At 37.5% G+C, this 26,648-nt stretch overlaps 1 protein-coding gene across 4 annotated transcripts in view; it reads left to right on the top strand.

Annotated features, from left to right (window-relative positions):
• The window catches only part of PXDN (peroxidasin), a 137,468-nt gene that overhangs the window by 12,223 nt on the left and 98,597 nt on the right, over positions 1 to 26,648 (top strand). The gene's annotated exons all lie outside the window — the stretch shown is intronic.

Raw genomic sequence — 26,648 nt, 5'->3', positions numbered from 1 at the left:
CATTTCCATTTCTTTCTCCTGACCTCTGTGATATTGCTGTCAGACCCTTTACTTGTACATATTTATAAATCTCACAGGACATTTTAAAATTATTTTCTAGTAGATTATCTTTTTAGAGATTTAAATAATAAGAGCAAAAGAGCTCCATTCTTTCTTGCTCTTCGTTCCTTTGTGCAGATCCATATATCAAGGATTTTCTTTTATACTGCTGGTAGTGCAGATCTGTTGGAGATAAAATCATTTAGCTTCTGTATATCGAAAACATTCTTTATTTCTGAATGATATTTTTTGCTGCAAAGAGAATGCCAGGTTGGCAGTTATTTCTTGCACTACTTCAAGAAGTTCCTCCCCACACTGTCCTCTCATTTATGTGCTTTCCCGTGAGAAATCTGCCGCCCTGCTTATCCTTATTCTTTATGTGGTGTGTCATTTGTTTCTGAGTGCTTGTAAGATTTCCTTCTTATCACTGGTTTTAGCAATTTGGTGGTGGTATGGCAAATGGTATTCTTCATGTTTCTTGTGCTTGGAATTTTTAAAGCTTGGGTCTCTGGGTCTGTGTTTTCATCACATTTGTAAAATGTGGGCACAATAATACTTCAAATTTTTTTGTCTCCGCCTTTCCTTTGAAGATTCAAATTGCACATACATTAAGTTGCTTGAATTTGTCTTACAGCTTGCTGATCCCTGTTCACTTGTGTATTTATTACTGGTGTTTTACTCTGTCATGCTTTCTTTTTAATGGTTTCTATTGCTATGTCTTCAGAGTCATTAGACTTTCCTTCTGCATGTGTCTAAACTGTTAATTCTACCAAGTGCATTTTTAATTTTGGACGTTGTAGTTTTAATTAATTGAAAATTGGGGTCTTCTGTTTCTCTCCTTAACATTTTAAACTATGATATACAGTTATCATAACTCTTAATGCTCCTGTCTGCTAATTTTGTGATCTGTGTTAGTCCTGGATTGGTTTTGATTGATTGATTAAATCTCTCATGATGACTTGCATTTTTCTGCTTATTTTCATGACTGGTCATTTTTTTTTTTTTTGTTAGATTCCAGACATTGTGAATTTTGCCTTGTACACTGGATTTCTATGATCACTATAGAATTTCTATAATTACTCTTGAGCTTTGCTCTGCAGTGCAGTTAAATTACTTGTAAACAGTTTGAGCTTTTTGGGTTTCGCTTTTTATGATTTGCTAGGCAGGACTGAAGTACTGCTCAGTCTGTGGCTAAATATTTTCTACTACTGAGGCAAACCCTTCTCTGTACTCTACCCAGTGCCACGTGAATACTGAGGCTTTTTTCCGGTCTGGCTGGTGGACATCGGTACTCTTCCTGGCTCTGTGGAGAGTGCTGGCATTGTTAACCTCTAATCCTTTTGGACAGTCCTTTCCCAGCCTTGGGTAGTTTTCCCACCCACACATGCTGATCAGTACTCAGCTGAAACTGAAAGGGGATGCTCGGCAGATTCCTGGAGTTGCTTTTCTTGAGTTGTTGTATCTGTCCTGTCTTGGTCTCCCTAGACTCAGCGGCATCTCTAATGGGCAGGGAATCTGTCAGATTCTGTCTGGGTTTCCCCTGGAAACATTCTGTGGCCGTGAGCTGGGGATGTTGCAGGGGTCACCTCATTTATTTTCTGTCTCTCAGGGATCACTGTCTTCATTGACTGATGTACAATTTCTTGAAAACAATTGCTTCATATATATTGTCAGTAGGAAGATAAGTTGGCTCCATCTTGGAATTATTCCATCTTGGTCCAAAGTGGAATTCCTCAATTTTTTTTTTCCTTAATTTTATTTTACCTTTTAAAATTCCTCTGGAGCAAAATGTGCTAGTTATTAAAAATAAATAACCATTTGAATAAAGTAATGACTGAGTTAAAATTCCTAAGGTCCAGATTTATAAAAATGAGAATCAAAACTACTCAACCCTTGCCTTAGGAATGCTCATGTATTGTCAGGGTAATTTAACTTTAGCTGGGGCTACTACAATAAACAATCACATAATCTCAGTGGGTTAAAGCAATGTGAGCTTCTTTCTCACTCACAAATCCAGTGCAGATGTTCTTGCTTGAGCAGCTGTCCTTGGACATTCTGCCCTAAGCCAGGTGTTGGCCAACTCTGGCCGAGGGCTAGCAGCCTAGTCTTGTAAATAGAGCTTTATTGGAGCCCAGTCACACCCATGTGTTTATATTTTGTCTATGATTGCCTTCTACAAAGGCAGAGCAATTGTGTCAAGCCAACATATTTATTTTCTGGCCCTTTAAGAAAATGTTTGCCAACCTCTACTCTTAAGCTGTGACTTGAGTCCAGGTCTTTCCGTCCTTTAGTTCTTGGCCCTCAAAGCTGCCATGGAAGGAGAAAAGAGGAAAGTGAACCTAGAGGAGGTCCACTTGCCCTTCACTTCCTGGATGAGGAAATGACACCATCATTTCTACCCATTGCATTGGTGAGAACTAGACACATGCTAGCTGAGCTAAATGCAGGGGCTCTGGGAAGTGTAGTTTTGGGTATGTGCCCAGGAGGAAGAAGGGAATTTTGAGCATCTCAATCTCTGCCATAGTTTCGCTGAACTTTAATATTGCATAATTAACTGTGCTCTCCTTTTGGGCTTCCTCCACTAATTCATTTTCACCCTCCTCCCCCACCGCCATGGATCTGCATCAGATATTTGCATTTCTGCCCCTTCAACTTCTTTTTTTGAGCTCTCTTCCACTGGGTGCTGCTCTATAAGTATACAAACAAGCTCTGAGCTTTTATTGCTTTTTCTATCAGAGAAGTCTATCAAATGTCTAGCATGTTGAAGTTCCCATTGTTTCTGTGCTTTGTGATTTATGGGGGTGATTTTACCCTCCACCCAATTCAGCCCCTAGTGTGGGACTATAACACCATGGGTAAATGTGGTTTAAAAAAAAATCTCTATTTTTCCAAGAAAAATTTTGTTGCTTATTATTTTGGGATTAAAGGAATTTGTATCTTGGATATGTAGTTGCCAAGTGAGAGTATCTGTGGAAAGGGTAAAATAGTGTCAGTAGTTGTAACCCATAAGTCATAGCCAGAGTTTTTTAAGCCACTTGCTTAACAAAAGACTTTTTGCAAGTGACCAGATAGATTTAGGTTTTACACAATGTCTCTCCTGGGTAATTACAGAAATAATTGCTGAAGTGGTGAAGGGCTAGAAGGAGAAAATGAGGAGTCTTCAATTCTCGGGTTGGATTGTTAGCTTCTGCGAATCAGGCGTCAACTGTATTTCTCAACTGTTTGCAGTTAGAGTGTAAATTACCCATTTTCTAATACCTTTATGCCAGGGATGTGAAGTGTGCTTGTGAGTGTGTGTGCTTGTTCTTGTTTACTTCTTACAATTCTAAATTTCTGTATAAATTTGTAAGATCTTTGGAAATTGGCCCCACTCTCAGGACCCCTCAACTGTTAATCACTGTTTATTACTTTAAGCATATGAAGCTTAAATGAACTCCTTTGGTTAAATGAACAGATATGTAAAATTAGCCATTCCTGCTGGAAGGAAAAGGCTGAGCAGCTTTTTTTTCTCATAAACTAAGGAGATTATGAAACTTGTTCTCTTACCCATTTAGTTGCACCATCCTGTTTATTTTTCCTTTTTAAAATATATATATATATTTTTTTGCATGGGCAGGCACCGGGAATCGAACCCGGGTCTCCAGCATGGCAGGCAAGAACTCTGTCTGCTGAGCCACTGTGGCCCGCCCTTTACAAAATATTTAAAAAATATTTTTATGCAAATTGTACATGCTCATGGTAGAGAATTTTGGAAATAGAGAAGGAAAGCACAAAAATAAGAATCACTCACAATCTTATTGGGAAAAATAGCATTTTTTATTGCCTTTTTGAAACTTGAATGCAGTTGAAGGTTTACAGAAAGACCAAGCAGAAAGTATCAAGTTCCCTTATACCCTCCTCACTATTATTAGCATTTTTGCATTAATGTGGGATAGAAAAAAGGTCACAGTATGTTGCTAGATTTTAAAAAGTACATTCTAGAGGACATGTATTGTGACCCAATTTTTGGAAATACATATATACATATATATTTATGCATTTAAATACATAAATACTTAAATGTACATATGCATGCAAATAAATATTTCTGTATATGTGCATTTCTAAGGAAAGACTCAAAAATGTTAATGTTTTTCTCTGATAGAATTGTGAGTGATTTTCTTTAAGGTGGTTAAAGTGGGAAATATGTATGTCAGCAGAATAAATTTAAAAAGAAAACAAACCACAGAACTTCACAACACGAAAAGTGAAACTAACAAAAACTATGGACTATAGTTAATAATGTAATTATATTAATATTGATTCATCAGTTGTAACAAAGGTATCACACTAATGACCAGTAACTGCATTTTGGTGATTCTAGCTTATTTTCTCCCAAATGCTTTGATATCCAGTATGTTCTCAGAACTAAAGCAATTGTAGTATTTGCGTCCATTACTAAACGCACATGACAGCTTTATGCTTATCCTGGATCCTGACATTTCCCATTTGGGGATCCGCCTATTTCTTGCTTGGTCCCTGCTCAATAGTTAGCTGTGTCTGCTATCTTCAAATCCTTTACTGTGTAAATGTTCAAAACATCATTGAACTCAACCCCCTGCCATCTGTTAGATGAGGGGATGTTTATTACCCTGCGACTCCAGATAAAGACACTGAAACTGAAGGGGTAGGTGACTTTGCTTTGTGAAGCTCTTGCTTTGTAGCAAGCTGATGACAGTCCCTGCTCACTAACGCAAAACCTTCTTTGGGATTTGTGCTGCAAGGTTTATATTAGTTGACAAGAACCAGAACTAAGACTGTTCTGTGCAGAATTACGGGACTCTGAAAATTCTGACCCGTCTCTATCTAATCTTCCTCTTGGGAGAAAGTATCTTGCTTTTGAGGTTATATTGACTTCAAAGTCTTTAACTAATTATTCAGTTTAAAAAGTCATAAAGAACATACTATGGAGGCACCGCCTAGTAGGTGCTGTGGATATAAGGGAATAAGTTGGTTTCCTTGTTTTTTTACAAGCCGTGGTCTGGTGGGTAAGGGTGGTGGACCCCACTAAAAATTATACTGCAAGACAGCCTACGCTGCACTTGAGAAGCCTATAAAGACCTCGATCTATAGAAGAATATGCTCTCAAAGATAATAATGTCTAATTGAAGCCTAAGAAAAAACACTTCTGCATGGCAGTAGCCCGTAGCAGGCAGAGAGGGTGGTGTGTTGAGCACTGTGTTAGAATACTGGCTGAGCTACTTTTCAGTTGCACAAACTTGGGTAAATTATTTAATCTGTTGAAGTTTCAATTTCTCCATCTATAGGGATATTCTAAAGAATAATGAAGAGTGTATATGTAAAAATCTAACACAGTGCCTGATATAACAGATGTTTTTAAAATGGGAGTATTGTTTAAATACCATAATTTTGATTGTATTGAATCATGCAAACTTAAATATAAGTGCTGAAAGAGAAATGAAAGCAGTGCCAAAGTAGTTGAGAAGAGAGAGAGCTTGCAGTTACTTCACTCCAGAAAGACTGGTACAAATGGAGCATTTGTGATGGTTTGTGATGAGCAGGTGGTACTTCCGGGAGTTCAGAGGACCTGATTGTTGCATTATTTTCTGGGCTGTCTTTAATTGAAGCAGACATTTTTTATTTAAATAGAAAAATATCTCCAAGCTTAGTTTTTTTTTTTTTTATAACTTTTTGTTATAAAATATAACATATATACAAAACAAAGAAAAAACAAAGCAATAGTTTTCAAAGCACTCTTCAACAAGTAATTACAAGACAGATCCCAGAGTTGGTCATGGGCTCCCATACAATCCTCTCAGATTTTTCCTTCTAGCTGCTCCAGAACATAGGAAGTTAGAAGGAATAAATATTATTTCTTTTATCATCACAGTAGACTTTTTTTCTTTTTAGTGAAAATAGCATATATACAAAAAAGCAATAAGATTCAAAGCACAGCACAACAATTAGTTGCAACTGATTTCAGAGTTTGGCATGGGTTACAGTTCCACAATTTTAGATCTTTATTTCTAGCTGTTCTGAGATACTGGAGATTAAAAGAAATACAATGAATGATTCAGCAATCATATTCATTTCTTAAACCTTACCATCTCTGTATAATCTCACCATCATCTTTGATCTTTTGATCCCACTACTTAGGGGTATTTGGGCTATGGCCATTCTAACTTTTTCATGTTGGAAGAAGCTGTCACTAACATTGGGTTAGGAAATAGAATTATCTGACATTCTGGAGTGGCTGGGCCCTCTGGGTTTCAGGACTTATCTGGTCCAGGGACCCATTTGGAAGTTGTAGGTTTCTGTAAAGTTACCTAGTGCATGGAACCTTATATATTACCCCAAGTGTTCTTTAGGATTGGCTGGAATGGTTTTGGTTGGGGCATGGCAAGTTATGATAGGTAGCAATGTCTAACTGAAGCTTGTATAAGAGTGACCTCCAGAGTAGCCTCTCGATTCTGTTTGAAATCTCTCAACCACTGATATTTTATTAGTTACACTTCTATTCCCCTTTTTGGTCAGGATGGAACGGTTGATCCCAAATCCCTGGGGCTCATCTCCCACACTTCCAGGGAGACTTACACCCCTGGATGTCATGTCCCATGTTAGGGGGGAAGGCAATGATTTCACTTGCAGAGTTGGGCTTAAAGAGAGTGAGGCCACAACTGAGCAATAAAAGAGGTCCTCCAGAAATAACTCTTAGGCATACCTGTAGATGGGCTAAGCTTCTCCATTATATACATAAGCTTCATAAGAGTAAGCCTCAAGATTAAGGGCTAGGCCTATTAATTTGAATGTTCCTGATGTTTGACACAGTATCGGGATTCCCTGATGATAAAGTTTAATAGTTCCATATATTTTCTCCCATCCCTCAAAGGACTTTGTCAAAACTTTTTGATTATCTGCTTAATATATTTTAGGATGTATCCAGGCATTACATTAAGTCTCCAAGCTTAGTTTCTAAATTTATTTCAGATAGATAGTGTTCTATAACAGATCAAGGCTGTCATTGGTAGTGATGGGAAGATTTTGTCTTGGTAGTGATTGGAACGCTCAGATAATATTTTCTCTTTCTGGGGGGAAAAATTAAATGCTGTTTCAGTTCCCAGCAGGAAGATTTCTTTACCCAGAAGTGTAGGAAAGAAACATGACTTTGTAAGCAAAATGCAAGAGAGTATGTTTCACCAATGGAAAACAAAGGCTGCAATTTATCTGACTTTTCTTGGTCATATGCTCCTCATCTTAGTCTTAGCCGGTTGGCTTCCTTTAAGGAATTAGGTGTGTTGCTTCCTGGCTTGAAGCAAATATTTCTAAAAATCTATTACCAGCAGAGACGCTTTTTAACTTTTAAAAATAGCAATTAATATGGATACAGTTCGACTTCGTTGTTAGTTATTCAGACATGTGGGATGTTTGTATTGGCATGGCAACAGGTAGCTAAATATTAATCTTGAGCATTTGTTTTCTTGTGTGTACCTTTTTCATTGTGTCATTTTCTTAGGTCAATGACTGTGTAATTGTCATTTTCTTCGATCAATGACTGTGTCCTTCCGTCCATCCATCCACCATTACTGATTACTTGTTTTTTGGTTTTTTTTTTTTTTTGAATATTTGTTAAGTGTCAGCCATGACCTGTCCACTGGGCACTCACATTCCAGAAGGGGAGTCAGACTGTTAAACACCCCCAGTAGTGTAGCATGCACCAAGAGAGAGATCAGTCTCTATCCTGCCTCAGCCCTGCTCCAGCCAAATTAGAGAGTTATAGAAAAGGACATCATTGGGAGGAGCCCCACTTAGAGGCCCAAGCCACTTATCTCCTAGTCTCAGAATGCACTAATTTTAAAATCCAATTTCCTCATTATTTCCTTAATCTTGGAGCAGGCTTCTTTGCCCTGAGGTTTCTCTGAGTTCTTGTTTCTAATAGTCTTTCTCAGCTGGTTCTGGAGTGAATGAAGCCCATCAGAAAATGAATTAAATGATTACATTTTTTCATTGCTTCCAAGAATCCTATCTAGCTATTATCTGGATGCTGGTGATAAGTCAACTCCATCTGATGGATACCACATTAGGCCTTCATTTTCTCATGTGAGAAGGACTGTTAGATCACATGAACTCTGAAAGTTCAGTGCAAAGAAGACTGCTCTAGGACTCCCAGCTAAGGAGTTAAGAGTAAGGTAAGTTAAGCTAGTAAGATAGAATAGCCTTAATTAAAATTGAGGTTCATGCAGAAAACTTCCAATAGTGACTATTTTGGTTAAGACTGATTTATTTTACTCTCTTTACAAGGTTCTATTTTGTGTCCCCTCTCAATGAAACCTTTCCTGACAATTCATCTCCAGCCCACCCTTTATGAACTCCTTTTATACATGTCTGTCCTTGCACCTCTATTGTCCAGTGATACTCTGTGATTGCTGAAACTATTTCGTTTAGCACTTAAAAAATGTTTTCTCATGTAGTAATTGTCATGTGCTTTTCTAGTCTTCCTAAAAAAATTCCTATATTCTCTGTGTGTAGGAAGTCCATACATTATATACTCTTATGCCTCTTAGGAAAAGAGTAACTATTTGGTATAAATATTTGTTGATTTTATTTTACAATGAATTTCATTACTAGAGGAGATTAAAACACAATCTCATGTGGAGCTTTTGAAAAAAGCAACAAGCAAAAATAGATCTGCTTTAGACTTTTTATTTGGTGAAAGTGCATTTATTGGTTATTTTTCTCTTTGGAGCAATGAAAATTGTCTAAAATTGAGTGTGTTGACAATTGTACAACTTAGTGAGGATAATGTGAGACATGGATTGTTTCCATTGGACATTATCCATGATCCCTAATGGAAGGGGGTGGCTGGAGGATACAGTGGCTGAGAAGAAGAATGGCAAACTGGGCTGTATACCAATGATGGAATACTTTGAGGCTACAGAAAGGAGGGAAGTCGTGAGGCATGTAATGAGGTGAATGAACCTTGGGGTCATTATACTGTGCAAAATAAGCCAGAAAGAAAAAGAACAAATATTGTACAGTCTCATATAGAAAATGCTTATAAGAAAATTTGTGGTTTCAATTGTAAACTCTTATAGCCGTCACATTTAATCTGGAGCTGTGAATGTTATTTCTAGATTTTGGGATGCTGTTCTATATATGTATAACCTTGTATATCCCTGGAACTTTGGCTACCTGTGTGAACCTAAGACTCAGAGTTGAAGTTCTCCAGCTCTGAAAGTCAGCATTATTGCATACAACAACTGTTAAAGAAACAGAAAAAGAGATCAGGCTTCAGCTCGAGATAAAAATGAAGCCGATCTGATCGGAACTAAGGTAAATCAGAATACAGGGATAAGGATGACTTTGTATTTTACAACTTCACCTAACTGTATGACGCCAAAGGAAGAGGCTTTATTTTGTCCAAAGCCTACATTTCTATAACTCGATCTATCTGCATAGCTCATTTAAACAACGCAAACACATGGAGCCCAAAATGGGAATGGGGGCTTGTAATTCTGTATAGCTTTATATAGTACCCAGGTACATCCCAGAGTATGTTGGGCAGATACTTAAAAAATATTGACAAAGTCCCCTGAAGGACTATAGAAAAAATATGGAACTATTAAGTTTTACTTATCAGTGGTTAAGAGAGTTCAAATAGAATCGAGAGGCTATTCTGAAGGCTACTCTTATGCAAGCTTCAGCTAAATATTGCTAATTACCAATTAATTAACCAACCAAAACCCCAACCAAAACCATTCCTGTTAACCCTAAAGAACACTTAGGGATCTGTCTGAGATTCTAAAGAAGTTTCATGCACTGGGATTACTTTCCAGAAAACTACAACCTCTAGATGGTTCCTAGGCCAGATAAAACCTGAAATCCAGAAAGGGCAGATTCTCCAAGAACATCAACTAGTTCCATCCCTCTATCACATATTATCAGCACCTTTTTCCAACTAGAAAAGTTAGAATGGGCATAATCAAAATACCCGTAAAGATTCGAAGAAGGATCAAAGGAGAAGGAGGAGTTGTAACAGAGAGGATAGGATTTAACAAATGAGTACGACTGAAACTGATATCTCCTTTAGTCTCCTGTGTCTTGGAGCAGCTAGAAGGAAAAACCTAAGCTTGTGGAACTGTAGCCCATACCAAACTCTGAAATCTGTCTATAACTACTTGTTGTAATGTGCTTAGACTGTTACCGCTTTTTGTATTTATTTTTTATGTCTCACAATTAAAAATGTTTAAAAAAAAAAAAAATCTCCCTTAGAAGAGCAGTTACTTCTTGAGCTCGGTTTTGTGCTGTGGCTGTGTGATTTTCTGCTGGCTAGTTGGTTAAGTCTTGGATGAGTGCCCAGTGGGATAACATGACTTATCCATTTATTTTGCTGAACTCAAAGACTGTGTACTGTCTCTCTGTGGAAATAACCTCAGTTAACCCGTTCAATAGTTTACATTTAACATTTATTGTAACAAGTAGGCAGAATCTCAGCATGCCTGCCTTATTCACACCCTCTTCAAAGGAAACAGTCCCGTCCAGTGCCGTCACTGCCTGGTGTCCTAGTTGTATGTCATCTGACTGTCTTCTTCCCAGATCCCAGCTGATTGGAACTGGGATAGGCACATGACCCAGGGACAAGCCGGTCCATGTGCTGGCCAGTTACTTAGGGTCAGGCTTAGCACTGTCTGGGGACTTTGAACTAGAAAATGGTAAGGCGATAAACAGTTAGCAGTGGGAGCTGATACAGGGAAGGCTGTGATTGTGGAAAGGGGCCAGAGTCCCTATCATGACAGCCATGAAAAGCCACTATTAGGAGGCTCGGAAGCTCCTAGGAAGCAGAGAAGGTTTGCCTTGGAGAGAAGAAACAGTGGTGCAAGATGTGGCAAGAGATGCCTGGAGAGAACATTTGGAGAAGGAACATTCAGTTTTTGCTGATGCTACTGGAATGCAATATACCAGAAATGGACTGGCATTTATAAAGGGGATTTGTTAAGTTACAAGATAAAGTGCTAAGGCTGTGTAAATGTTTCAAGGCATGGGAACCCTTATTGTCATCACCAAAGATGGGATATTTCACAGGAGAGAGGTTTCCAGCTAACCAGGGCTTACACATCTAGGCACACAGTTTTGCCATTCTCTCTCTATATATTTTTTTAGTAATTTTTTTATATTCTAATGCTATTTATTCTCTTGTAAGTTAAGATCATCATTGTACGTATAAGTTATTATTCTGCACGTGATTATTCTCACCGCTTGTTGTGTTATATGACACTTTTTGTTTCTCTATCAACTGGCTCCAGGCATCTGTGCTTTTAAAGTTCCATTTGCTTTTTTGATTTTATCTGTCATTTTTCCTAATATTAGGCATTCATGGATCCTGATTATCTGCCATCAGTGCGAACTGCACATCCTCCTCCCCTCCTAAAATTCTGCTTTTAATTTCCTTTGCATTGGGACACCACGTGAGCAATTTTGTTGGAAGTACATGTAAAACTTTGACCGAGGGAGCAAGTTCAGTTGCTGTTCTGGCCCAGCTCTAGTTCACAAAACTGAAGTTGATGAATATATAATGGCTGGATAAGGTGGGTCCACCCTAGTGCTGTTTAAAAGTTTTCACCACTCTATTTAAGTGTAGCTGATATACTATAGACTGTACTTTTGAAAAGTGTGCAGTTTGATCAGTTTTGATGTGTGTACACTTGTGTAATCATCATTGTCATCAAGAATAAAATTATACCAACTCCTCCAATACTTCCTTGCAACCCATTTGCAATCAATCCTTCCCCCTTCACTCTGTACCTTACCCGAGTACCAGGAGAATTGTTGATAGGTTTTCTATTCCTAAAGATTATTTTGCATTTTAAAAATATCATATAAATGATATATTTCACTATGACCTCTTTTGTTTGGCTCTTTCACGCAACACAATTATTTTGAGATTCATCCATGTTGTGTATGCTAATAGTTTCTTTTTACTGCTTTATAGTATTCCGTCGTATAGTTAGGCCAGAATTTTTGTTTATCCTTTACCTGTTGATGTACTTTGGATTGTTTCCTGGTTTTGCTTGGACTAGAACATTCATATGTAAGTCTTTGCATGGAAATATACTTTTTTTTCTCTCGGGTAAATATCAGGAGTGGAGTGCCTGAGTTACATGGTAGGTATATGCTTAACTGTCTGTGAAAATGCCAAACTGTTTCCTAATGGGGTGGTAACATTTACATTCCCACTATGAATATATATAAAAGTTCTAGTGCTCCATATTCTTGCCAACAATTGATTTGGTCAGTCTTTTGAAATGAAGTGGTATCTCATTGTGATTTTTAATTCGAATACCCCTAATGCTTCCCTAATCCAGAATCTTTTCTGGTGCTTACTTCCCATCAAATATCTTATTTGATGAAGTGTCTTTGGACATCTATTTAATTAGATTGCCTTTTTTTCACTTGAGTTATAAGATTTCCTTATATAGTCTCTTTAAATGTTGGAATTGATGTGCTTTGTCAGATAGATGTTTTGCAAATATTTTCTCCCAATTTGTGCTTCCCTTTCTATTTTGTTAGTCTTTTGATGAAAAAAAGTTTTAATTTTTGATCTTTATTGTTCAATTTAGTGTTGCTCTTTTTGTTTTATAGTAGGTGCTTTTTGTGTCCTGTTTTAGAAAGGTCTCCTTAATTTCTCTGTGATGTTTTGTGATTTTCAACATACAGGTTTTGTCCATCTTATTTCAAACATTTCCCTAAAGATTACATGTTTTTGATACTATTATAAATAGTATTGTTTTGTAATTTTCACTTCTGATCGTTCTTTGCTAGTACAAAAACATACAATTGATTTTTGTATAGTCACCTTGTATCCTAAACCTTGATAAACTCACTTGTTAGTTCTCATGTTTTGTTTTGTTTTTTCCCTTTTTGTAGATTTCTGTGTAATAGAATCTATGAAGCACTTTCTACATAAACTGGTAGCTGGCAAACTTTTACTTAAAAGGGCCAGGTAGTTAGTATTTCAGGCTTTGCAGACTCCAGTGTCTGTACAGCTGTTCAACTCTGCTGCTGAAACAAGGAAATAGCCACAGACAATGCAAATGGGCAGACTGTGTCTCAGTAAAGTTTTATTTGCAAGAAGGCTACTTTGCTTTCCCCGTAACACCGATGATCATAGCACAGCAAAACAAAGACGGTTTTACGTCTTCCTTTCCTGTCTGTCTTTTTATTGTCTTTTATTTCTGTTTCTTACATTATTGCACTATGATCTCCAGTTCAATGTTGAATAGAAGCGGTAAGAGAAGACATCCTGGCCCTGTCCCTTCTCTGGGGGGATAATTTTAAGCATGACGTTAGTAGGTCTTTTGCAGTCGCTGTTAATCAGGTTGAAGATGTTTCCCTCTATCCCTAGTTTTCTAAGAGTTGCCGTCATGAACGGAAGTCACATTTTGTCAAAAGCATTCTCCGCATTCACCAGGATAATGTGGATTTTCTTTTTTGTTGTTTGTTAAGATGATGAATTACCTTGATTGATTTTTTTTTCTGGTATACTATATGGCAGGGTCACATTTCATTTTTTTTCCCATGTGAGCATCCTGTTATTGCAGCACTATTTGTTGCGTTTTTGTTTGTTTGGTTGGCTTTTTGTTTGTTTTTGCTTATTTGTTTGTTTTTTGGGAAGTGCATGGACTGGGAATCGAACCCAGCTCTCCCACATGGCAGGCAATTGATTGATTTTTGAATGTAAACCACTTTTGCATTCGTGGGGTAAACTCGTGATCTATTATCTTTTTTTTTTTCCTTTCTTTTTTTTTACTAATTAAAAAAAATTAACTAACACAACATTTAGAAATCATTCCATTCTACATATGCAATCAGTAATTCTTAATATCATCACATAGATGTGGGATCATCATTTCTTAGTACATTTGCATCGATTTAGGAAAAGAACTAGCAAAACAACAAAAAAAGATATAGAATGATAATATAGAGAAAAAATAATAATAAAAATAAAAAATAAAAAAATATATAAAAAAGGAAAAAACAAAAAACACAAACAAACAAACAAACAAAAACTATAGCTCAGATGCAGATTCATTCAGTGTTTTAACATAATTACATTACAATTAGATAGTATTGTGCTGTCCATTTTTGAGTTTTTATATCTAGTTCTGTTGCACAGTCTGTAACCCTTCAGCTCCAATTACCAATTGTCTTACCCTGTTTCTATCTCCTGATGGTCTCTGTTACCAATGACATATTCCAAGTTTATTCTCTAATGTCGGTTCACATCAGTGGGACCATACAGTATTTGTCCTTTAGTTTTTGGCTAGACTCACTCAGCATAATGTTCTCTAGGTCCATCCATGTTATTGCATGCTTCATAAGTTTATTCTGTCTTAAAGCTGCATAATATTCCATCGTATGTATATACCACAGTTTGTTTAGCCACTCGTCTGTTGATGGACATTTTGGCTGTTTCCATCTCTTTGCAATTGTAAATAATGCTGCTATAAACATTGGTGTGCAAATGTCCGTTTGTGTCTTTGCCCTTAAGTCCTTTGAGTAGATACCTAGCAGTGGTATTGCTGGGTCATATGGCAGTTCTATATTCAGTTTTTTGAGGAACCGCCAAACTGCCTTCCACAGTGGTTCCACCATTTGACATTCCCACCAAGAGTGGATAAGTGTGCCTCTTTCTCCACATCCTCTCCAGCACTTGTCATTTTTTGTTTTGTTGATAATGGCCATTCTGGTGGGTGTGAGATGATATCTCATTGTGGTTTTGATTTGCATTTCTCTAATGGCCAGGGACATTGAGCATCTCTTCATGTGCCTTTTGGCCATTTGTATTTCCTCTTCTGAGAGGTGTCTGTTCAAGTCTTTTTCCCATTTTGTAATTGGGTTGGCTGTCTTTTTGTTGTTGAGTTGAATCTATTATCTTTTTTAAATGTGGAAATTGATTTGCAGAAATTTCATTAAGAAATTACACCAGTTTTCATCCGGCATCCACCTTTCTGAGCCAGGCTCTTTCTGGGGAAGATGGCATATACATTCCGTGATGCCCTGCTCTACAAGTTCTCAGTTTGTGGGGTGGGGAGGGTGGGAAGGATGGAAGATATCTGAACATCAGTGCAATTCAGTACAGAGTTCTGCCACAGAAACAAGAACAGAGTGCCTTGGAAACCTAGAGAGAGGATGACTAACCAATGTTCAAAACTTTGAGCTGAAGTTGAAAAGATAAAATGCTCATATTTCGTTGTCCTAAAATCAGTTCATTTCATTTCCTGAATGAAAAGGAGTATCTCTTAAAGGCCAAGAGGATAAATTTGCACCCCTGCTTGTTTTTGGCTTTTTCTCATCTTTCCTATTTTATTAAGAAATTCCTGACGTGTAAGAAATAATAAGCGTTATGTATGCACAATTTTAAATAACTTTCTTATCTTCTGGGTTTGTTAACTGTTATTTGTAGCATTTGTGACCATTATATAATTTTGTTCTCGAGATGATTTATTATAACATTTATAGTTTTTGTGTACTTGGGCAATGTGGTTATGGTTCTGACTCATAGAGAAGGTAGAGAGTATTGTACTTACACATGTGTGTTTGTAATGGAGAAAGTCTACACTTTTTAAAAGGCTTCTCTTCAGTTAAAAAATAAAAATCTAAAGTCGTAAATCCCATCTCCTCAGGTAGTTTCCTGAGGTCAAGAAGGATTGTGTTTAGATTTTATCTTAGCAATCAGTTGTGCTTAAGAATCTTGTAAGTTGGAAGACAGGAGAAAGAAGTGTTGAAATGGAGAAGGGTCCTCTTACCTGCCGGGACAGTCATCAGAGGGCCAGCCAGGGTGTGCTTCTCTCTCTCTCAGACCTCGGTCTGTATCATGGGAATGGCAGGATAGGAATAAACTAAATCGTCCTGGGTCTGGCCAGACATAGCCTGGATCAGTACTCTGGATCAAAGTTCACCCAAATGTGTGACACTGGATATTAGTTTCCTTACCATGCAACGTCCAAGACCTGTAGGAATCTGGAGGGCAAGGCCATATCATTTGCAGAAGTTCCCAAGGAAACTTCTTATTTATGGAGTACAGTGGGTAAATATTGCAATAGGTGACGTTGGAAAAAAAAACCTTTCTAGGCTATCACCTCTTTTTTTTGGGGGGGGGGGAGGGTAAAAGGTTTTTATTTTTCTTAATTTGGGGTTTGGATTTTGTTCCTTAATCTAACATAGTTAATAGTGACCCTGGCTAAAGTAAAGTCTTACCCAAGGAAGACAGATGAGGGATCTGGGGCCCAATTTAAAAATGAGAAATAGTCATAATGTTCCAAATTGGGAATGTAACAAGCCCTGCCAAATTAGTAATGTATGTAACTGAAGTTTAAAGCCCCATACTATACAGTTTGATGAAACATAATCTCTGCAAAGTCACCAGGAAGGAGGTGGAACAAAGGGGTTTAAGCAAAGACTTTATTTCAGGGGAAAACAGAGCCACCCAGGCAGCCTTTCAAGAGAAAGAGAAAGATAGTTGCACCAAGATGCTGGATAGGGATAGTTTTTTTTTTTATTTTTATTTAATTTTTATTTATTTATTTATTTATTTTTATTAATTAAAAAAAATTAACTAACACAACATTTAGAAATCATTCCATTCTACATATGCAATCAGTAATTCTTAATATCATCACATAGATGTGCTATCACCTCTTTTGAGGATTTTCTTACAGCAAACAAAAATGATAGGATTAAAACTGTACTGATCAGTATGTTTGAAGGTGGGTTTACTTAATACTGTTTTATTTTAAGGAAAAGTGTATGGACTATTTTGGATGGAGAATAGCCAAACACCATGCCATTGTTTGATTCAATAAATATTAATTGGGCACCTGTTCTTTGCAAGGCCCTGGACCAGGCTCTGTAGGTGACACAAGAGGAGTTAAGAGACCTCAGAGGCTGGAAATCTTAGAGTTTAATAGAGGACGTAAGATATTTCCAATGAAAATCAGAATTTTAGGCAGAGTAGTCCCAAGTAACGAGACAGTTGCTGTGGGATGATACAGGAGAAAGACATTTGCTCTGGTCCAGGCAACTTGAGAAGTGTTTACAGGCATACCTCGTTTTATTGCTCTTTGCTTTACTGAACTTTGCAGATATAATGCTTTTTACAAATTGAAGGTTTGTGACAACCCTGTGTTGAGCAAGTCTGTGGGCACCATTTTTCCAACAGTATGCACACACTTTGCGTCTCTGTGTCACGTTTTAATTAAGGTGTGTACATTGTATCCTTAGATGTAATGCTATTGCGCGTTAATGACTACAGTATAGTGTAAACATAACTTTTATGTGCACTGGGAAATAAAAAAAAATGTGACTTGCTTTATTGCAATATTTGCTTTATTGCAGTGGTCTAGATGCTGTCTCTGAGATATACCTGTCAAGATGGCAATGTGGCTATTTAATTTGGACTTTGAATAATGAGTCGATTTTGATTTTTGAAGTGTGGAATCACATACTCACTGCAGGAACTATATAATCAAAATCACAGAAATTGGAAAGCAAAGGATATACTGGGGAAATGTTGCCAGGTGTGTGGGGTAAGGATCTTGAGGTTAGATCATGGAGGTCTCTGAATTCAGGTTGAAAAGCTCAAGTAGGGAAAGGTGTTTTACCTTAAGATTGGGAGATTTATCTGGTAGCAGCAAGGTGGATGGCTTGGGTGAGGGTGATAAGTGGTTTAATGACAGTGACAACGGGGTAAGATATGAATTTGAGAGAAAGTTCAAGACATTGTGTTATTAGGGTGAGAAAAATGTGTGTGTGTGTCTGTAAGGAAGGAATTGAAGAAGAGAGAGGGACCTATTAGCCTGAAAGTTGGAGACAGTAATTACTTTGAATATTGCAGTTTTCTTCTGATAATTGCATATTGAACTGGTAATCTCATTTTTTTGAACATTAAGTAAGAGAACTGTTCCTTTTAACTCAAAATTTGGTTTTCAGTTTTTATTATATATGTACATATATGTGTATTTATGTATTTATTATTTTCATAAACAAAAACTTCCTCTTTCCCCTTCCCCCATAAAACCTCTCCAGGTAACCCCTAATCTGCTCTCTATCTCTGCAAATTGCTGTTTCTAGTCATCTTTATAAATAATATCATATAATATTTGTCTTTATGTATCTTGCTTATTTACTGAGGATAATGTGTTTAAGGTTATTACATGTTGCAGCATGTCTCATGTCTCATAATTTTGTTTTTTCTTATGTCCAAATAATATTCCAATGTGTAAAACACTACACCTTTGTTTAATCATTCTTTTTTTGGTGTACATTTGAGTTATTTCCAGCTTTTGGCTACTGTGAAAAATGCTGCTACAAACATTGGTGTACAGATTATCTGTTTGTGACTCTGTTTTCACTCCCTTTGGCTATAAACCTAGAAGTGGGATTGCCAGGTCGAATGGTAGTAATTATCTATTTAACTTTTTTTTGAGAAATTGCCATATTGCTTTGCACAGTGGCTGCACCATTTTATATTCCCAATAGCAATGCACCAGAGTTCCAGTTTCTTTGCATCCTCTCCAACACTTATTTTTCTTTTTAAAAAAAGTAATAGCCACCTTTTTTGAAGTGATTTCTCATTGTAGTTTTAATTGAGATTTCCCTAAAAGCTGTTGATATAGAGCAGCTTTACATGTGTTTATTGGCTGTTTGTATGTCTTCTTTGGAAAAAGGTCTTCTCAATCCCTTTGCCCATTAAAAAATTTTTTTTTGTCTTTTTGTTGTTATATTGTAAAAGTTCTTTATGTATTCTGGATATTAAACCCTCTTCCATTAGATTCTTTGCAACTATTGTCTCCTATTCTGCAGGCTGTCTTTTAATTTTCTTGATAATTTCTTTTTATGTAAAAATGTTTTTAGTTTGGATGAAATCAGATTTATCTCTCACTTCTTTTGTTGTTCACACTTTTGTATCACGTCTAAGAATCCATTGCTGAATTCCAGGTAATGAAGATTTGCGCCTATGTGATGTTCTAAGAGTTATATAGTTTTAGCTTTTTCATTTAGGTCTTTTATTCATTTTGAGTTGACTTCTGCTTATGGTATAAAGTAGGGATCTAACTTCATTCTACTGCATGTGGATATCCAATTTTCCCAACCCCATTTGTTGAAGAGATTATTTTTCCCCACTTCATGTCCTTAGCAATTGGCCATAGATGTGTGGGTCTATTTCTGTACTTTCAATTCTGTTCCACTGATTTCTTTGTCTCTCTTTGTGCCAGCACCACACTGTTTTGATTACTGTCACTTTGAATGAAACATGAAATTGAAAAATATAAGTCCTCCAAACCTGCTCTTCTTTTTCAAGTTCGTTTTGGTTATTTGGGAACACTTGAATGTCCATATAAACTTGAGGATTGGTTTTCCATTTCCTCAAAAAAGACTGCCAAAGAAGGCACACTAACTCTTGACATCCAGGGGGATGCTGGTGGAAGGCTGGAAGCACTGCTACCCAGAAGGCTGAAAACTGAGGCCAGCTTTTGTGCTGGTCCCTCGAGTATACCCCTGAGTGACTCAACCTACAACCTCAACTTTTAGAGGAGGTGGTTTCCTGACAGCTCTTGCCCAAGCTGCTGCTCCTGGCATCAAGGCCTTGTTGCCACAGCCTCAGCTGTTTCTGCAGCTGCTGCCACTGTAGGGCTGAGCAGTGGGGGCTTGTCACTGGCTTGTGCCTTCCTTTGCAAAAACTTACCTCTTGGCAGCCTCTTGCTTCCGCTGGTACTCCTTTCATTGTTTTTAATAGCCATTCTGGTTCCAGGGTTACCACCTAGTCAATTCCAGTCTCTTTTTCAGCTTTTTCATTTTTCTAGTGGAGGAAGCCATTGGTAAAACTTCTTACTCCACCATTTTGTGCCTGTGCTCCTCCTTTATTTTATTATTCATTTCATCCATAGATACTTCATTCTGTACCTCTAAAAGATAAGGACATAAAAATGAGCATAATAACATTATCACATGTAAAAGATAATAATATCTGAATATCAGCTACTATCCAGTCAGTGTTTTATGTATCAGTCGCCATGTTGGGCCTGTGCACTTGTGTGCCTGGTGTCTACAAATAGTTGGTTTGTTTGAGTCAGATTCAGAGACAGTTTATAAGGTGCGTTTAGTTTATTTACTACTTAAGCTTATTTTATTTATTTATTTTTTGCATGGGCGGGCACCGGGAATACTTAAGTTTATTTTAATCTGTTGGTCTCCCTATCCTTTATTTTAGTGTATTTATTTTTTTCATTTGTTAAAAAGATAATTTGGCCCATAGGATTTCCCACAGTCTGCATGTTGATTATTTCATCTCTGTGACTGACATGGATCTCTTTCCCCTGTGTTCCTGTAACCTGTGGTGAGATCTAGAGGCAAGGTCAGATTCTTTATTTTTGGCATGTCTCCTTCTTAGGTTGTGCAGTGTTTGTTGCATTTTATCAGGAGGCACATAGTGTTTGGTTGTCTTTCTTTTCTGGGATGTTGGTATTGCCCCAGCATTGTTTTCCAGTGTTTTGGGTCTGACCTGCTCAGGGAGAGTTCCCCATCGCCTTTTCAAAGAATACTCTTAGCACTCATTGTTGATCGTTGCCTACATCCATTATTTTGGTGGGGACTGCTATTCCAATTCTGTTATTCCTTCTGCATTTATTAGGCTTTTGCCCGTAAATGAACTTTCCCCCATCATATATTTGACAACCTGCTTCTTATATTAGGTGAGTATATTGTGGCAATATATATATATATATATATTTCTCAATGTGAATGTACAAAGTTGTGGTGAAGTCTTTTTCAGTTTGTGTGTAGAATCCATTGTTCCCTACTGATAGCTTACCAGTCAGTGAAAGCTGCTGAGAGCAGTTGAATCCGATAGCCCCAGGCTAGTAGTATTTGACCTGATCAACAGGCATCTGTTGATCAACTGAGAACAAAGAGGTCTTGAATAACGGAAAGACAGCTGTGGAATTTGCACCAGTCAGACTTTCCACTTGTGCTCTTCTCTGAGCCATTCTGGGGACTAATCTGTCATCAGAGGAAGGACAAGGAATCTCCAAACATGTGCCCTTTCCTGTAATAGTTTCAGTTGTTGTGATGCATGGGGAAAACTTGACTTGGCCATGTTTTCATAGCTTTAAATTTGGAATAGTTTTAGCATTTAAGGTCAATGGTTATATTAAAGTAAAGTTAGTCTTTATTTCAATCAGTGCATCTTTAGACAAGTTAAATGTTAATTGCACTGGTTTTAGCGTAACATGGAGAAGGGCCTGTCAAGAATATGCCATAGGATGAAAAAGGACAGGGGTACAGGCCTGAAAATGGATCTGAGGTGCACTCCTAGTTCTGCTCTATGAGGAGGTACTCTTATCACCTTTATTTTATAGGCAAGCAAAAATGAGATTCAGAAGCAATGAGGAGATGAGGACATTTGTCCAAGATACCATTGACAGTTAAGTGACAGAGTTGGGATTTGATTTCAGGGCTGTTGTCTTGCTTCCTCTACAAGCAACATTCTACCTGCCTGCAGTGAAATTATAGAAAAGATTGATTATCTTATTTAGAAGAGTTTGATAAAGACTAGCTACCCTCTTGCCTGCTTCCAGTTTGCATTTAAAAAGGAAAAAATGGGTCTGCATGCATATATACTAACATCAATTTCTTTTTCTTTCCCAAGGGAAAGAAAGTACCTGAACTTTGTGTATAGAAGAATTTCAGCTAGCCCGAGTTTGGGCTTGGGGCAGGTTAGAGCCCCTCTATTGACATGCTTGGACCTGAGGCAGGCTGGCCCCTTTGTCTGGTGTTCTCCCTTAGGGTGTCTTGGTGCCTGCACAATTCTTTGTCTCTTGATTGTCCCTGAATGTTTACATCCTTAACCTGTTTGGCTTCCACAGGCCAGAAGCTGGAAACCAGACTTAGCCCCAGAGCTGGTTAGACCTATCAGCGAGCTGCTCTTACATGTTCTGTGTTATTGGGGAAAGCATCCAGTCATAAACCATTGCATTTTCTTCCACCGAGAAGAAATACTCATGTATATGCCCCTGTGACCTGTTTTCACAGCAGGAAGAAATATACAATTTTTTTCAGAGAAAGTAAGAGCTCCAGTTTCCCATTGCCTAGGATTGCATTTACATGTTTCTGCTTGAAACTCGCTCCTCATTTCTTTGCTGTTTTTTAGGCTGTTTCTAATTAGAAAGATGTCAGCCTGCTTGAGTTTTCATTGACACACTTAGTTGGAAATAATGGATTTCATGCTCTTCCTTGCAGCTGATTATGCATACTTCCTTGTTTGCTTAGAAAATGAGAGGGAGGGCTCTTCTGCTCTCTAAATTACTTGCTATGCCACCTTAACCCCTGTGCTGTGACGATTTTTCTGGGAAGGAATGAAGTGGCCTTGGATAAAGTCAGTTTGATAATGTGATTCTGGCCCCTTTTTTTCTGTCCTGAATAGCAGGTAAAATACTGATTTCATTTTTTAGCACTCATCATGGAAGGAGCATGTGTGTATGTGTGTGTTTGCCAGAGGAAACAATATGCATGAACTAATAGATTTGTATTGCTTATTTGTAAGGCAGAAAGGACGGCTTTGCATCAATTGGTTGTCCTTGCACGTGGCCTGAAAAGCATTGCTCCCCAAACATAAAGCTAGAAATATGTTGATTTTCTAAGTCAAGGGTGGGGAAAATATGGCCCCTGGTGAGCAGTTACATACCCCTGAAAGGGAGTTCCTTCTTACATTTTGTGCCCCAGGCACCTCACTCTCCTTCACTCTAGTTTCAGGTGCTGGGCAGGGGGCCAAATCTAGCTTGCTGCCTGTTTTTTAATATGACTTATGAGTTGTATGTTTACATTTTTAAATGGTTGAAAAAAATAAAAAAGAACACTAGCATTGCAGGACGTGGAAATTCAAATGTCAGCCCCATAAATAAAGTTTGATTGAGCACATCCATGCACATTCGTTTACCTGTTGCCCGTGGCTGCGCTCACACTACAAGGGCAGAGCCGAATTGTTGCCTGGTGTGCGGTGCCTACAATATCTATTATCTGGGCATTTACCTGACTCCTTTTCTGGGAGGAACATTTCCCTTCCAAATAAACCAGCGGGATATTGAGAACTTAGTTGATGTGAGGCAATGTTTTGGTATTAATTAGGAAGGGGGTGGGATTTTTTAAAAGTAGAAGAGATGGGGTCCCTGTTTAAAACAATTTCAGTCTACTTTGGAGAAACAAGACTCAAAGCACATAAGGAGCAGGCCAGGCAAAAGTGACAGGTCTGTGAGTTCTGAGGCAGATGGTTGAGTGCGCAAATGGATTTTACATGGTGGGTTCTGGTGGGAGGAGGAGCTTGATCTGGGTTTGGTTTGGATGCCTCAACTACTTTTTAGGGAGTATAATAAATGGGACGTGTAAATTCAAAATAAACAGATGACTGAATAATTGAATGTTAGTATAAGACTAGTAAATGGGGCATTTTGAAAAAAGTAACAATATCCTAGATGCTAACTAATGTTGGAGCCAGAGAACTTTGTAAAAATTAATATAAATAATTTAAAAACATTTTTTGGAAGGAAGAGGTTACATAGGACTGTTCAATTCCGAGATTATAACAGATTGTCAAGGTTGGATAATATTTTCAGGGTGACTGAGGTTTATTCTCCTTTCACGATGCCCTCTCCATGATTCTCTCTGGCCTGCACAATTTAGCATATAGGATTGCCGCTGCTCCCCTTGTGTTAGGCAGGGTTCTCTAGAGAAGGAAGAACCAACAGGAGAGATATGTAAATATGAAGTTTATAAAGGTGTCTCACCCAACCATGGGAATGGAAGAGTCCAAAATCCATAGGGTGAGCTGTGAAGCTGGCGGCTCCAATGAAGGTCCTGGATGAACTCCACAAGAGAGGCTCGCTGGCTGAAGCAGCAGTGAAAGATTGATTGGATTGCCTCTTTGTAGGAGGCACACCTTGGTTGACTGCAGATATGATCAGCCACAGATGCAATCAACTGACTGATGGCTTAATACACCAGTCTTCCAGTTTATCATCCAGCCATGAAATATCCTTGTAGCACTGGCTTGCCCTGGCCAGACAACTGGGCATCATCACTTAGCCAAGTTGACACCAGAACCTAGCCATCACACTCCTTTAATTGTTCAATCTCAAATCTCCTCTCTATTTTTTCCTCTATTAGTACTACCATTGTTTTCTCCTGCCCAAACACCCTGAAGTGTTTTCTTGCTTCTCTTTTGAGGTTATAAAAACTTTATGGTAAAAAAAAATACATCTGGAGACCATGGTTGTGAATAACAGGATATCTGACTAATAGTGGTTTGACCAATTGACACTTATCTCACATAGCAAGAGTCTGAAAGTCTGCAGTTTAGGATTGAATCATCAGTGTGAGGTGCCGTTCAGGACTGGGGTTCTATCCATCTCTCCCTTCTGCCAACTTGGAACTTTGGAGGTGCCTCCCTACAGCTTGTCTCGTCATACTTGCAAGATGACTTTAGTAGCTCCAAATACCAGTTTCTCACACAGTAGAGTTCATGGGTAAAAGGAAGCAGGCTGTGAGGAGAAAGGGCTTTCTTCATTTATTTTAGCCTTTCATTAAGGAAAAAATCTTTTCCAGAGGTCTCCTGTCTGACTCCTTTTTTCTTTTAGTTAGAGAAGTTGTGGGTTTACAGAGCAGTCTTGCATAAAGTACAGGATTCCAGTACACAAACCCGGCACCAACACCTTGCCTTGGTGTGGATCATTGGTTACAATTGATGATAGCATTTTTTAGTAATTGTACTCTTTTTTAACGGTAGTTACCTTTGTTATAATTGATGAAAGATTATTAAAGTGGTACTATTAACTATTTTTTGTAGTTTGCATTAGGTGTATGTTTTTTCCCATATACCAGTTTATTATTAACACCTTGTATGAGTGTTGTACATTTGTTATAATTCATGATAAAAACATTTTTATACTTGTACTATTGCTTAAAGCCCATCATCTACAATAGGGTTCATTGTGTTATACTGTCCTAGTTTTATCTTTTAATGTTTATTCTAGTAACATATACAACCTAAAGTTTACCTTTTTAACCACATTCACCTATACTGCTATAGTGCTGTTAATTACACTCACAATATTGTATCACCATCTGTTTTAGTTTGTTAATGCTGTTGAAAATGCAATATACCAGAAAAGTGTTGGCTTTTATAAAGGGAATTAATTAAGTTACAAGTTTTCAGTTTTAAGTCCATAAACATTTCCAAACAAAGGCATCCAGAGGAAGATACCTTGTCTCAAGAAAGGGCCAATGATGTTTGAAGGTTTTTTTGTCAGCTGGGAAGGCACATTGCAATGTCTGCTAACTTTCTCTTTTACAATCAACCTAAATAGAAATGCTGTACAAATTAAGTATCAGTTCCCTAATCCCAATCTGTTCCCTGATAACCTATAATCTAGATTCTAACTATGAATTTGCTTATTATAATTAATTCATATCAGTGAGATCATACAATATTTGTCTTTCTGTGTCTGGCTTATTTCACTCAACATAATGTCCTCAAGGTGCATCCGTGTTGTTGCATGCATCAGGAATTCCTTTTTATAGTCAAATAATATTCCATTGGAATATTGTTATAACTGGAGACACATTTTGTTTATCCATTCGCCAGCTGATGGACGTTTGGGTTGTTTCCATCTTTTGGCAATTATGCCAGTATGCTCATTAGTGTGCAAATACTGTCAATTCTTCTAGCTGTATATCTAGTAGTAGGACTGCTGGATCAAATGATAATTCTAAACATAGCTTCCTGAGGAATGCCAAATTGTCTTCCACATTGGCTGCACCATTTTATATTGCCACCAATAATGAATGAATATTCCTGTTTCTCCACTTCCTTTCCAATACTTCTAATTTTCTGTTTGTTTAATAGTAGCCATTCTAGTGGGCATGAAGTGATGTCTTGTGGTTTTGATTTGCATTGCCCTAAAATGTAGTGAAGTTAAACATCATTTCTTGTGCTTTTTAGCCATTTGTGTATCCTCTTTAGATAAATGCCTATTCAAGTCTTTTGCCTATTTCTTAATTGGGTTGTTTTTCTTTTTATTGTTGAGTTATTAATGTATTCTGGTTATTAAGCCCTTATTAGATATGTAGTTTCCATATACTTTCTTCTCACTTTTGTTACAAAGTCCTTTGAGGCACAAAATTTTAAAATTTTGATAAGTTCCCATTTATTTTTTTCTTTTTGTTGCTTGTACTTTTGAATGTAAGTCTATGAAACCTTTGCCTGACTTGAGATCTTGAAGATGCTTCCCTGCATTTCTTTCTAGGAGTTTTATAGTCCTTTTACTTAAATTTAGGTTTTTGTTCTATTTTGAATTAATTTTTGTATTTGATGTGAGATAAGGATCCTTTTCATTATTTTGCGTATGGATATCCAATTCTCCATGTGCCATTTGTTGAAGAGATTATGTTTTCCAATTGAATGGACTTGGTAATCTTGTTAAAAATCAGTTGGCTATAGATGTGAAGGTCTACTTCTGAATTCTTAATTCGGTTCCTTTGGTCAGTATGTCTATCCTTGTGAA

Source organism: Tamandua tetradactyla, chromosome 3 (genome assembly GCF_023851605.1).
Source record: "Tamandua tetradactyla isolate mTamTet1 chromosome 3, mTamTet1.pri, whole genome shotgun sequence".
NCBI lineage: Eukaryota > Metazoa > Chordata > Mammalia > Pilosa > Myrmecophagidae > Tamandua > Tamandua tetradactyla.
This window is presented reverse-complemented; position numbering and strand designations above follow the sequence as displayed.